The 13,408-nt window shown below is 42.3% G+C and overlaps 1 long non-coding RNA gene across 1 annotated transcript; it reads left to right on the forward strand.

Annotated features, from left to right (window-relative positions):
- Positions 1-590: 590 nt before the first annotated feature.
- On the forward strand, positions 591-4,660 carry LOC106491004 (uncharacterized). Its single transcript, XR_001293713.1, has 3 exons — positions 591-688; positions 1,113-1,195; positions 4,590-4,660. It is a non-coding gene; the product is annotated as an uncharacterized lncRNA (long non-coding RNA).
- The last annotated feature ends 8,748 nt before the right edge of the window (positions 4,661-13,408 follow it).

Genomic DNA, 13,408 nt, shown 5'->3' on the forward strand with positions numbered 1-13,408 from the left:
AGAGGGAGCTCTGCATCCTACTGGGGCTCTGTCTCTCTTCACTGCGCTAGTTAAAAATACAGTGCACAAACTAATCATGGAGTAACACATGGTCCAGGACACACTAATCATGGAGTAACACATGTTCGATTGCACAGTTAATTATCTTTGGAAGTACTGGGACTATTTACAGTTCTTAAGAGAGTCAGTTCCTTCTTGGAAGAACAGAGAACTGTATACACCCAAGAAAATAATTCCTGCTCCGCTTTATTCATAAATATTGGCATGAGGGATTTTTGCAAGCAGAAGTAGGGCCATGTTTAAATATCACAGTGCAATTCTGCTATTAGAGTTCCAGCTAATACGAGGCCCCTGGCTAATGTTCTTCAATGAAAAAAGCATTAATGCTCCGGGCTCTAAAGACCTGTGAGTTAAATCACAGCTCAGCTGGAGACAGGGATTCCAAATACCCACAGACTTCAGTGCAAGCAAGATTGCATCTACTGTCCCCAATCCTATACCTGCCTCTAGTGTGCTGAACCACTCTGTCCTTGGTTTGTCTTTTGGCTCCATCACTTTACTCTGGCTTAGTCTACAGAAGTTGACCAAGCTCCATTTTTTGGATCATGGATCCAGATCCTCAATATGGAGTGGAAAACGTCCTAAAAAGTTGCTATTTGCTGAAGTACAGTTGTACCTGCAATCACAGGTAAGTTGTGTTGGTGCAAATCATAGCTTCACATAATTCTGTCTGTGAAAAAAAAGTGATCTGCACAGACATTCTTATAAAGGAAAATCTTTCAGCTTCCAAGAAAACCAATTTAGATGTAATGACCTTCCACTGATATAGAGGTTAGCAATGGCTAAATAGCTCATACCTGTTTGGTTATCAAGTATTGTGAGGCCCTGTTTTTAATCACCAAGGTTTCCTGTGATAGTCTCATGTGTAGCTTTGAACAAAAGAAATAAGATTCCTTGAGCATATGGTCGCTTCCCACTGTGCTCTTCAGACACAGATGTTTGGTCCAGGTACATGCTCATATGGCTGCTGGCATTCATTTTCTAGAATGAGTTTTGTTTTGTATTACAATGATACATCAAAGTAAGTCCACCTTTCCTTATTCTTTTCACAGAACTGTCCACATTTGAATGCTGCATTTCACACTAGCAGGATATGCAGGTGCCTAAAAACAAGTCTACTTCTACCATCAGAATGGTAAGAGGGTAAATGGATATTATCCATTAGACATCCAAGCTTCACAGACTCCTCCTCACACCTGTGCCTTCTCCCCAGGACCTATTTCTAATGCAGAAACAGTTGGGAGGAAGAGTTTTACCATTAGCAATTATATACTCCATCATTTTCCCATTTTTCCCCTTCACCAAAATAATAATAACAGCAAACAAATCAGTGGAAGACTTTGTGCTTGCTCTGGACCCAAACAGAAGAAGAAAGCAATGTGACCAGCTGAAAATGGTGTAGATATGGTTAATGCTTTCCTGCACTGGTGAAGAAAATCAGGCAGCCAAATTATGCGCCTGCTCTCATCTGGAGGACTGGGATGTAAGGAGCCCGTAGTAGAGGGAGTTACAATAGTTAAGGCATGAAAAATATGTTGCTACATCTTGAGGTGTCCCTCGTTTCTTAGATTTGCTAAGTATAGTGCTGCATGCAAGCAATTAGTGTAAGATGCATGTGTGGAATGGGCAGGCAAATCCTAAATCTTTTGCCTTCTGTTGCAATGACATTCTCATGGCAAAATCCTGGGCATGCTGTGAAGGTGCTACATTAAGTAGGATGTTGCCCTTAGCGTGGACACAGGTAGGATAAGCAAGAAGACAGGAAGCTGTGTATCTAAATGCTTCGTGGCTCCCTGATGCTTTAGCAGAACTGCAAGACCAGAATCTACTTGTACATTGAGGGCAAATACTGTCTGTCATCATCAGCTGCTGGCTGATGCACGTAGGGTGCTTTGTTATGCATGACTTAAACGTATTTAGCAGCAATGACTGCTGAGATCATTTGAATCAGTCCTAGAAGAAACTGGTGAAGGAAAAAACATCCCCAAAAGTTTATTCTGTGGTTCAGCAGAGGCATTTCTACAGTTTTACTCCCTCCACTCCTGTATTTCTTCCCAGTTATTCTCCAGACCCAGATGCAGTTTATAGTCTCTTGTTATGGGGAAAAGCTGACTGCTGCATGCCAGCAGCAACCAATGACTGTCTGCTGTGCAGGCATGGTAACTTGCTGGAAGAGGTGTCAAATGGGCAGACAGTTCCTCCAGCATCTATAGGGCTGGGATGGTGCAACAAGCCCCAGTTCTTGTTCCTTTTACATCAAGGCATTACTGAGAGAAATGCCACAGAAAGGTCTGCTTTGCCCTGTGCTCACTGGCACATTTTGTCACAAACAGACTCAAGCTTTCCAGGCGCTGGTCTTTGGCCATGTGATGTTCCAAAGAGGGTTTACCTCAGCTAACATGTATCTTGCCACTGAAATGCCTCCTTTGTCTGTTTACAAGAGAGTAGACACAAGCTTTACAAAGGTGTTTTGCTTACAGTGAAAATTTGCCTTACGCTAGTTTTTCCATTCCTTGTGTTGAAATATCTCTGCAGCTATAAAGGGCATTCTGTTTAGTATGAGATGTATCTTAAATAAACCTGCAGTAAGTGATGTTCATCTCAGTTCCTGTCACTAGGTAGATAAAGTATCTTTTATTCAAAAAGCAAGTCAGCTTCCATTATGGTGACATGAATAAAAACACAATGTTACATGTTTCTCTACCAAAATGCAGAACCTAGATAGCCAGCTCTGCGGAAGGTTTTTGTTTCAGATTTTTAAGGACCAAATATTTCAACTAAACCTCCGGCTGGAGCTTGTGTATTTACATAAATTCCTTTTCTTTCCCCTGCAGGCTGACCCTGTTTCCTGAGGCTTGGGTGAGGGACAGAGTTGCTTTTCTAGCTTTCAAAAGGCTTGCCTTTGCCCTTCTGCTTTCTTATTAAATATAAATCAGAGATTCTTAAAGCCAGTACATAGCACTTCCACTTGATAGAAGATCCCTGCTTAAAGACCCTTTTCTCCATCCTTAGAAATAAGTATTCCTTAAATTATAAGTTTTCATTAACAAATCACTTGCATAATGCTAATGCGCCCCGTTCAAATCCTTATATATCATGTGGCTTTGAGACTGCAGCACACTTGGGTCTTCCAGCTCTATTATTTATGTCTCTCACATATGAATAATAACCCCACTGATGCAAATTCATCTAGCAGAGACAACTTTTTTCTCAATAAATAATGTGAGTACTTGCAAAGTATCTCCCCCACACAGAATCTTCCCGTGTACTTCCCACCAAAGGAGTGGAGCTCTCTTGTGTGTGGAAATCACTTTAAGCCCAGCTCAGGTTTCAACCTGTCACTCTGTGTGCTGAAAGGAGTGCAAGCCCTGTCCTTATACAAATTGGAGATGAAAGACGTTGACAAAAATTTCAACTATGTGAATAATGATTTATGACTGTTTTGCCCAGGCACCTCAACACTTGTTTATGAATAAAGCATTGGGCTTTGGGGTAGCAAATAACTCATTAGAAAAACAATTTCAATTTGATTAGAGATTATAAAGAAAAGGAAAAGGAAAGGCCAGTACATTGTACCAATCAACATACATTTCAGTCTCCCTTCTTTAAATATTTGTGGCAACATATAAAATTTGGGTCATGTCATTAACTATAGGCACCTGCTGGTGACTTGTTGCCCATGCACAGTGCTGCTGTCAGCAGATTGTTTCTGCAGGGTTTTGGAGCACATCTGACATACTTATATCATTTACTGTGTGTGACTGGCGGGTATAGTTTCACTATATAGCTATTGTAGAAGAGGAAAATTTTCTTGTTTATTGTCTAGGTGTCAACCCTAAGCTCTGTTTATCCTTAATAATAAACACAATAAGCCTAATAGTTTGTACTGTGAGAGCATCTAAGTGCCCCATTTTTGGTTGGGACCCACTGCGATGTCTGAATATGAAACACATTCACACAGTCATGTAAACTGCATGAATTTCCCCTGTTCTGGACTATCTTTATTATATGGAGAATAATTTATTAAATGATAATATAATCGAGAAAAGAGGACCGGTGGTAGGCAGATTCTACATGATATTGAAAAGGTCTTCTTCAGAACTCCTAAAATCTCTCTCTCCATTTGAAAAGCAAAACAAGTTTTCCCTTCTGTTCAGAAATCAAATGAAAAATCTTTGAAATTATTGATGGCTCCATGTGCACACTTGAAAATATGGCCTCTCAGACTTAAGGCCAAGCACGTGCTCTTAAATCCTAGTGTTTCTGAAGCCAGCATCTGCGGACCCAAACACCAAAAGCCCCACCCTGCAGGGAAATGGCTCCCCCCAGAAGCCTTTTCATTCTAGACCTACCCATTCAGACATTGCTTTCACAGCCTTTTAATCAAATCAGCCCTTACAATCTTCCTTTCACATCACAATCCACTCTGTTGTGCACATGCAAGCCAATTTTACACTGCAATTTTCCTCTCATTTCTGAGCATCACATCAGCCCCCTTTTTACACTAAAAAGCTAAATCCCTTTTTTAGACTGCCATGAAGCTGAGAGAACTTTATATAACCTGTATGTTGAAGCAACAGAAAGGAGAATTACAACAAAGGATGGAAGCTAGTGGAAGGAAGACTTCTGCTTTAACCTGTTTCCACCTTTCTTCAGCTCCAGTTTGCATGGTGTAAGTAAGTCTAAAGAACAGTCACAGATGTAATAAAATCTAAAAACTCTGCATGTGATACTGCACCCCACTTTTGGTTGATGCAGACCAGAATCTGAAGGGAGACTTTAAGGTTTTGTGGCCTAAGGCCATTTTTCTCACTTCAAGTCCTGTTCACAGAAGAGTTCTCAGAAGATTTTCATGTTTTTTCCTCTTTCCACTATTAAAATCAGTGACTGCTAAGAATCCCTTATGACTTTTTGGTCTTCCTATGTGGTGAACAATGTTCAAATTGGGATGATGACCTTTGTCCCCAACTTCGCCATTTTCTCCTCCATGAATGGGTTGTTTGTCTAATGTGAGCATAAAATATGGCTTGCAGTTATTGTAGATTTGTGCACTGATGTGACTAGTGAATTAATCAGGAATCGGGAACACTAATACTGCCCTGTGGTATATTCCTGCCAAGATGTATTCTGAAAAACACAGATAAGGGAAATCAAATATGGTGGATATGCAAAAAAGTTTTCTTAGCAATAGCAACCACATAAAAGCTCTCCAACTGATGCTCTAACAAGGGAATAGTTGATGAGAAGTGTTGATAGCACTGGATGGAGTGAAATCAGAGAAAGCTTCCTAGGCAAAATAAATTACGTGAGCAGAGTAAGTGTCTGTTTTACACATTGGTTTCCAGATTATCTGGGAACTCGAAAACTTTGACATGAATGGCTTTCATGACATCGGCAGCATAACAACTGCTTAACAACACCAACTTAATTCCTTTATATTTTAGCAACTTGTCAGTGTGGTTCATAAAATAAAAGAGCAGTCACAGTGTGTGAGTCTGTAGCGCAGTCTATCTGAGGCTCTAGTCAAACCTGAATAACATGAGCAAACCTCACGACCCAGGAGGGAAATGAAAGTCCAGAGAGCCTGGAGCATGCACGGCCTCGATGGCAACATTGTGATGTGCTGGCTTGAAGCCACTGAGGTCTGAGATCACAAGTGTGGCACAGTAAGGCTACGCAGCCCTAGGGAAGTGGAGTAGGGCAAACATGAAAAGCACAGTTGTACCCTTCTGCCGTGGGGCTGTTCCCTAGCCAACCATTCCCTTTAGCTGCCCAGTGACTTTAGCAGGAATGCATGTGCACGGTAACAAATAAGAGCAAATCTTCCACTACAAGCCTGTTGCAAAAGATCAGTTTGGGTGAGACAAACCGTTCCAGAAATATTCTAATAAAATTACTGAACTGTACCTCTTGGCTTGGTGAGCAGTTCAAACTGTCTGACCATCTACAGGACCCCAGGTCCTCCATGTCCTCTTGCAGTGACCGACTTCATCACACTCGGCTACTCTGTGTTAATACAGCTACGTCAAGTTCAACCAAATCAGCTGTCACATCAGCTCTTCATTTTCATGCAAACAGCCAACAATAGTTATTTCCACTTGCAGCACTCACCAGCAAAGTCAAATTTTCCACTAATATTTTAACATCAAGGTCATTTCCCTGGCAGTAGTTAAAGGAAGCAAATTCTAAATTCTAAATAAACATTTTCTATCACATGAGCAGGATCCTTTTGTTTACGTAGTCCACATTTAAAGCATCTTTAGCAAATCACTGAATTTGTGATTTCTTTACTGATATGAATGATCTATCTTGCATTTTCAGCTACCTCTTTCACTGCATCCCATGTGAAACAATATTAATTTAAGCTTTCACTTTTCAGCAACAGCATTCAATCATTCCTAGGTATCTATATATTTTTACAAATTCAGTGCCTATAACTGAAAAGGAAGATGATATTTTATTATGAAAATACTAATACTTTATTATAAGAAAGCTGATTGTTTTACTGATGTTGAAAACAAGCATTGTGTATTTTTTGCCAGCTTGAGAATGGGAAACAAAGGGCCTGATTCTGCCAACACATTAATTTGTATTTAATCAGATACATACTAGCAGTTATCTTAATGTTCCGCATGACCATTGCTGAACTTAATGTTAAGCAGGCTGTTAAATTAGGTGTGTCTCTCTTAATCTCGTCTGGCAAAAATGTTCTACTTGGTATAAATAATTAAATATCAGAACAGAGATTTCACTCTGACTATTCTGCCTCCCAGGTGAGTGCCTTTCCAAGTTAATCTCACGTTCTTTATGTGTGGCCCAGTAGCATTTAATTATTTATGCCACGTAGAACAGTTTGCCTGGACAAGGTTACAATAAAGCTCTTGTCTACAAGTGCTCTACAACCCGTTAGTTCCTGTGCTCCCCTCAGAGGTGGAAAACCTGCTCCTGTCTCTGTATAGGGGAGGTATGGGGAACAGTGGTATGGGAAGACTGGTCACATGGCGTGTGTGCACTTTCCCAGTACTGCAAGGGTTTAAGGTGGCATCACATTCTTTTTATCATACTTAAGTTTCTACACTGTGCATTAGACTGGGTTGCAGAGGTGAAGCAGCCAAGATCTGGGATTCCCATTTGTGTTCAAGCACAAGCTGCTGGCAGTGTCAGGACTCGAGTGAATACATACACACCTCGTGGCAGTGGTGTAGTTACCTTGGCGACTTCACTCACAGACCCTTAGAGAGCTGGCTTGCTTCTGTGACTGTGCAGCAGCTGAGCAGCAATGCAGGGATGTAAGGCATCCATTAGACATCTAAATTCCCTGGGAATCTGGCCCACAAGTCATAACATTGACTGCTCAGATACTGACACTGACGTGTGTTTTCAGGATGGGCTCTATTCCACACCTAGCCACCCAAGCTCATTAGGGGTGTTGAATGAACTAGGCATTGCTCAACACAAGTGAAGAAAGAGGAATGTGGCCTTTTCTCAAACATCACTAATCTCATTTATCTAACCTGCCAGATATAAATATTATCAATAACTTTATACTGAATCAGTCTTGATATAATAGCATAAAAGTGAATAGAGCTAAACCAGAGAAGAATAACACCTGGTTATGTACAGCCACATAGTACATACATTTTCTGCTTCCACTGAGGTTGCATGAACATTTAGTTTATTTTTTAATTTTCTTTGTTCCTTTGTAGAGCACGGGATCAAAAGACAGCTGAGAAAATGATCCCAGAGGTTTAATAAATTGTTGCCTTCTTCAGGATGAACATTTTTGTGGCAGTTTATGAAAGATCTCGGCTCTGGGATCTGTGGTACTTTGGTGTGAAAAGAAAGAGAAGAAAAGAATTTTTTTTTTCTTCTTTCCTTCCCTATTTACATTTTCTTCCCCTTTGCCTGGTTCTTGCTACCTAACCACCACTTAAGGCCTGTTGAATATATCTAATGAAAATGTTACCAATATATAATGTCTCAACATGCATCTCATAAAAAAACTAAAGTTACAAAATAGAAATCTATGAGGCCAGATTGCAACCCCCTCCCCCCCATAAGCTCTTTCTAAGGTGAGGGAGGGAGCTTTCTCCAGCAAGTTCCTCCCTCCCTGCCTATGCAGGGAAAAAGGGAGAAAGGATGGGCTGGTCTGCATGGACCCAGCACAGCAGCAGGGGTGCAGCCCACGCTGAAGAGTGGGTTGGCACAGGGCCCTGCCTCGAGGGCATGATAAGGGGCAGGGCAGTCGTGATGCCCTTGAGCATTATAGACTGTTTTTCAGAAATAGACCTTATAGACCTGCCAAATCCAGGCAGTAGCTTTTGGTGCAGTGCTGGGACTGAGACTCACTGTGTTTCTTACCCCAGTGCCACACTGATCACCAGAGGAAGCTCGGTGTAGCACATCCCTGGTGTTGCATGGGCAGGATGTGCTACAGCAGCCCAAAAATCCCTTTTGCCCTTGTGATGCATGGCCCGGCACCCTTCCTTAGCTGTCCTGGTTATTGGCGGTGTCACAGGAGCACATGTGATATACGGGAGTGGACCAGGTAGGAAATAGTACCTCTGTTCTGCCCCATGCTGCGAGGGGCCTGTGCTAAAGACACTGTAAGCTCAGCCAGTACCCCCTAAACCTTGCTCAAAGACTGCATCCAAACATAGACATGTAGCATAGACGAAGGGCAATTTTGAATCTATGCCCATATGCTCCACATAATATATATGCAGCCAAGGTAGCACTATATAAATAATATTTAAATAAAACAAGGCAAAAACCCCTGAGCTTGCAGTTTTCTTGCACATCCTCCCTTCACCCAGCAGAGCCCTGCAACGCAAAGAGGTGACAGCTTCTGCACATCACTATGAATAATGTTCTGTAAAAGCAGCCCCCACTTCCTCAATTCCAGAGATTTTCTTATATTGGCAAAGACCTGAAAATCAGAGACATGTCTGTCTTCTTGCTTGTGCTGCCTTTCTACAACACACATGAGAAGACATGTAGCTATTTTCGTGCAGGGTGATATACCCATTGCAAACTGCTCCCTGGAATACCTATAAGGTGGAAGGTGGGAAATGCAATTAATTCTGAAAGGAATCCTTCCTTCTGGCAGGCAGCCAGGGATAGCAGAGCTGTATTAGCTTTTGGGCAGCCACAGCACAGGAATTACAGTGATTCACCAAGGACACTCCCTTTAAGCTTCCGGTTTCTTGAAGTAATTGCAAATAATATCACTTGGATAGAGATAGCTGAAGGGGAAACTCAGATACCAACGAAGCATGAAACAGCCTGGCCTGAGACCTAAAATAATTCTGCGTAAAAATTCACAGCTGCCCGTTGTTAAAAATAAAAACAAGGCCATAACCTTCTCTGCTTTCCATCCATGAATTTCCTTTTGTTTCCCCTCCCCCCCAGCTGGCAGCTCCTGCCTGCGCGGCTGCTCACGCCGTGCCAGATGCCATCCCACCAGCGGTCCCTCTGCACAGCAGCGCCCTGGGGACAGGGTTGCTCCAGCGTGACGGTGAAGGTGGCTGCCTTCCAGCTGAACCGCTGCTGCCACCACCTCCGCAGGGCTGCTGTCCCTGCCAAGGGCAGGGACGAGGGTCCCCGGACACAGGCAGCACTCACAGGCGCATCCATCACCTGCATTTTCCGCTCCTCTGTTTCCAGGCCATTTCGGCACAGGACATCCCCTCGTCAGAGGATGTCGCTTGCTCCAGCACAAGGCACTTAACAGTGGAGCAGCGGTGCAGAAACAGTCTGCGCCTCCAGCAAGTCACTGCATTGTCTCTTTTCAAAGTGTTGGCCAGTGTGCAGTTTCACAAAGCACATGGGGTTTGACAGGAGAAAAATTCCAATTTTTTTATTGACCTCCTATCTTCCTTTGCCTGGAAAGTCTCAGTGGAAGAAGGAGATTTAAAACAATCATATTTTTGTGTCATTATTCTGAACTGAACTTTATGGTTTAAATACATGATGGAAAGGAGCCAAGAAGGCAGGGATGCAACAAAATCCAGCAGGAGTTAAGGTTAACAGTGACAATTCATTCATAGATTCTGATCCTTTTCTCACAGTAAGTAATGACTCACTCCATGAATTAGCCCATTAAACTAGCCATGGAGTAGGATGCCTCTTAAAAACGACAACATCTGATCCATGGCATGAAATATAAAAGCAAAGGTCATACAATGGCACCCTGACAAAAGGCTATGCTGAGGGCAAGAAGCTACTGAGAATGAGGAAGGCTGGCAGAAACTTATCTGACCGTAACATCTCCATATTTGTAATTCATATTACAGTAGTCCTAACGGCCAGACTGAGACTAGAGCTTTGCTGCCCTTGCTGTTGCATATGCACACAGTAACCTTGCCTCAAAGCATTTACAATCCAAACTGATAAGAGACATTAAGGAAGAAGGGAGATAGTATTCCCTTCTGCACAAGAATTTGAAAAACAGTTGGCAGCTCTTAAGTCTTCTGAGTCCTGTCTCCTAGTTTAGCAACTTCCTCATCACACCATATTTTTCTCTAGACATATGTCACCATAAATAATAATACCTTGTACTTCCCTAGCATCCTTTTTGCAAAGATCAGAAAATACCTCCCAAAGGGAGGGATTCACCTCACTGAACATGGGTGTTTGCAATGCAGACATCTATGCCTGAGCTAGTCATGATTCACAGCCAACAGAAATCCAGTTAATGCCATCAGTGGAGCACTGGCTACCAGCTAAACAATGGGATTCGCCTCATTCCCTACCTTCATGGGGTGAATCATTCCAAAGGACTCACAAGGTTCAGGAAGTAAATTCTTATGGCATGAACTCTGCAAAACGTCCCCTGCAGCTATAAGGAGCCCTGTGCACACTAGCAGTGATGCAGGCCTGCAGGACTGGGTGGAAGTTAAAGTCCGGAGAAGGTAAGGTGCCCAAGGGGGAGAGCTTTGCCCCAGGGTGAGGTGACAGTACTCTTTCCCTGGAACTTCCCTGGAGCAGAAGACAGGGGGAGAGCCTTACTTCAGAATGACAGATTTGGTCAAACTTCCTCTCTGAACACTCGCGAGACCCTGTGTTGTACTCTCATCTCCTGGTCCTCATGACTCCTGGAACACACCAGGCACTGCCTCAGTTTCCTGCCTCTGTGCATGCTCTGGGGCTGCAATAATGGTGCAAAGGTAAAGAAGTGGATAACATAGCTTACTTGACATAAATGAGAAGTCAAAAAGGCTGTATACTACCCAAATTAAAAGTGGGTAACCTCTTCATGAATTCTTATCTATACTGTTGTGGTACAAACCTTATCTGGCATGGTGTCTGAGAGACGATGGTCTGCCTGCCTACCCACAAGACTCAGTGCTGGGCCTCAAGCTCTCTCATGCTTTGAACATCTCCTTTCAAGAAATTATCACAGAAAGCAAAGCCTCCCTATTCACCACTTAACTCTTTGATGGCAGGTGACAGGCATGAGCTGGTGTGTGCACACACACACACAATATACATACGGGATTGTATACACATGCACCACACTGAAAACCAAGACACAAGGCTTACTTAATTGCATGAAAAGTAAATAGCTCTTGACACAATAAATGCTGCATGCATTTCCCTGCCTCTGCTTCTTCACCACAATCAGATGCCTCAGAGTCAGGGTGAAGGAATTTACGGTGACCTCAGATTTGCCTTTACAGCTCACGTTTTGTATTCTCTGAGCTCAGGGACCCTGTCTTAACTCTCCACTCTGAATGCAAGCTTGTCTCTCCCATCCTCCTGGCTAAAGCTTCCCAGTTGTTTCTGTGATCCCTCCTTTTGATTATCCACTAACTCCTGGCTTTGTGCTGCTTCTAGTAACTTTCCACTCTTTTAAACCACACTCCTTGCACACAAACCTGGAAAAACTGGTTTGTGTAAGCTTTAGGTAACCCTTTGTCCCAAGCCTATTTCCAACTCAATAGCTGAACATTACGGTTTAATGACCAAGTATTGTTCCCAGCAGAGGAGTTAAAGAGCATTTGGAGAAGAGAGAGGGGAATTCAGGCTTGCATATACATTTGGCTGAGAGCTTCCTGTAAAGCTTATGTTAAGATTCATATTATACATTTACATTTGCAAGGAAGTGTACCAGGTGTGCTAACATGTCATTTCTAGTTACAAAGATTTTATTTGGCTTGGGAATGAACTGACCCCAAATCAGGTGACTGGTGGTCAATCACACCCTTTAGTAGTGAATTACTATTAATACTGTTCTTAGAGATAAATCATGCACTAGCAATATAGATGCTGAAATAAGTCTACATAAAGTATTCATGGCATAGTTGAAGTGAACACTAAGTGTTGCTGTAGTTTTACACTCCTGAGCCACTTGCCTCCACTATCTTTAGTTAAATACAAAGTCTGGGTCAATGGTAAAAATCAAACAGAAATACTACTGTATTTGCAGAAGATATATTTGCCTCAGTCAAATAAAGACCATTCACTTACCACAGCTTACATCACTGTACAGGCAAGCTGAGCTCCCTGTGCGCTTGGCTGCAACATAGCACCCTCACATAAGTCAGTCCTTCTGCTATAGGAAGCTGAGTGTTCACAAGGAAACACAACTAGAGGTTCACAGGATGTTGGTAAAGGGATGTCTGTGTGGGATGCAAGTAACCTACAAAAGACTACAAACACACTGAAATCAGGGCAGGAAGCATCTGTGGGGGTCACTGAGGAGCCATGGAGAACTAAATCTATTCGAAATTCACTGAGTCACAATGTTTTTAAAGGAAAACTTGTATTGATTTTTCAATAAAATTATTTCCACGTCTTCTTTCATTTTATTCTTTTATCACTGGTACTCTAACTGGTCAAATTAGATTCTATGTCAACCGAGCAGCCTTCAAAACTAAAGAAAAAAGAAAAACAGTTTGGGTCTAAAACATAGGGGAGATCTAGACCTATACCCTACTAAAAGTTTGAAGTCTGAGTGCTTTCAGTCATGTGGGAGGCAAAGGGTATGGAGTGGAGAAATTCAAATTAAGATTCATGGAAGAAGTGTGATTTGGAGGAGGTCTAATACCTGTGTTTGTAAATCTTTGTAAAGTCATTTAAAATGTTTCAAACTGGACACCAAAATAAATGAAACCTTTCATTCCTTTAGACATTCCATTTTTTTACCTTTAGACCTTTAACCTTTCAATTTAAAACTTTTCAAAAGGCAAAAACCTTACAAAAGGCTTGCTTTGCCTCCCGATTCTGTCCCCCGCTTTAACCAACCTGTGAGAACAGTCATGGCTAAGCAACAGTACAGCACAGAGTCCACTCCTGATATTTCTATGTAAGTTGTCCCATCACTGCCCAGGCTGTAACCATCAGG

The sequence above is a fragment of the Apteryx mantelli genome, chromosome 1 (genome assembly GCF_036417845.1).
Source record: "Apteryx mantelli isolate bAptMan1 chromosome 1, bAptMan1.hap1, whole genome shotgun sequence".
Classification (NCBI taxonomy): domain Eukaryota; kingdom Metazoa; phylum Chordata; class Aves; order Apterygiformes; family Apterygidae; genus Apteryx; species Apteryx mantelli.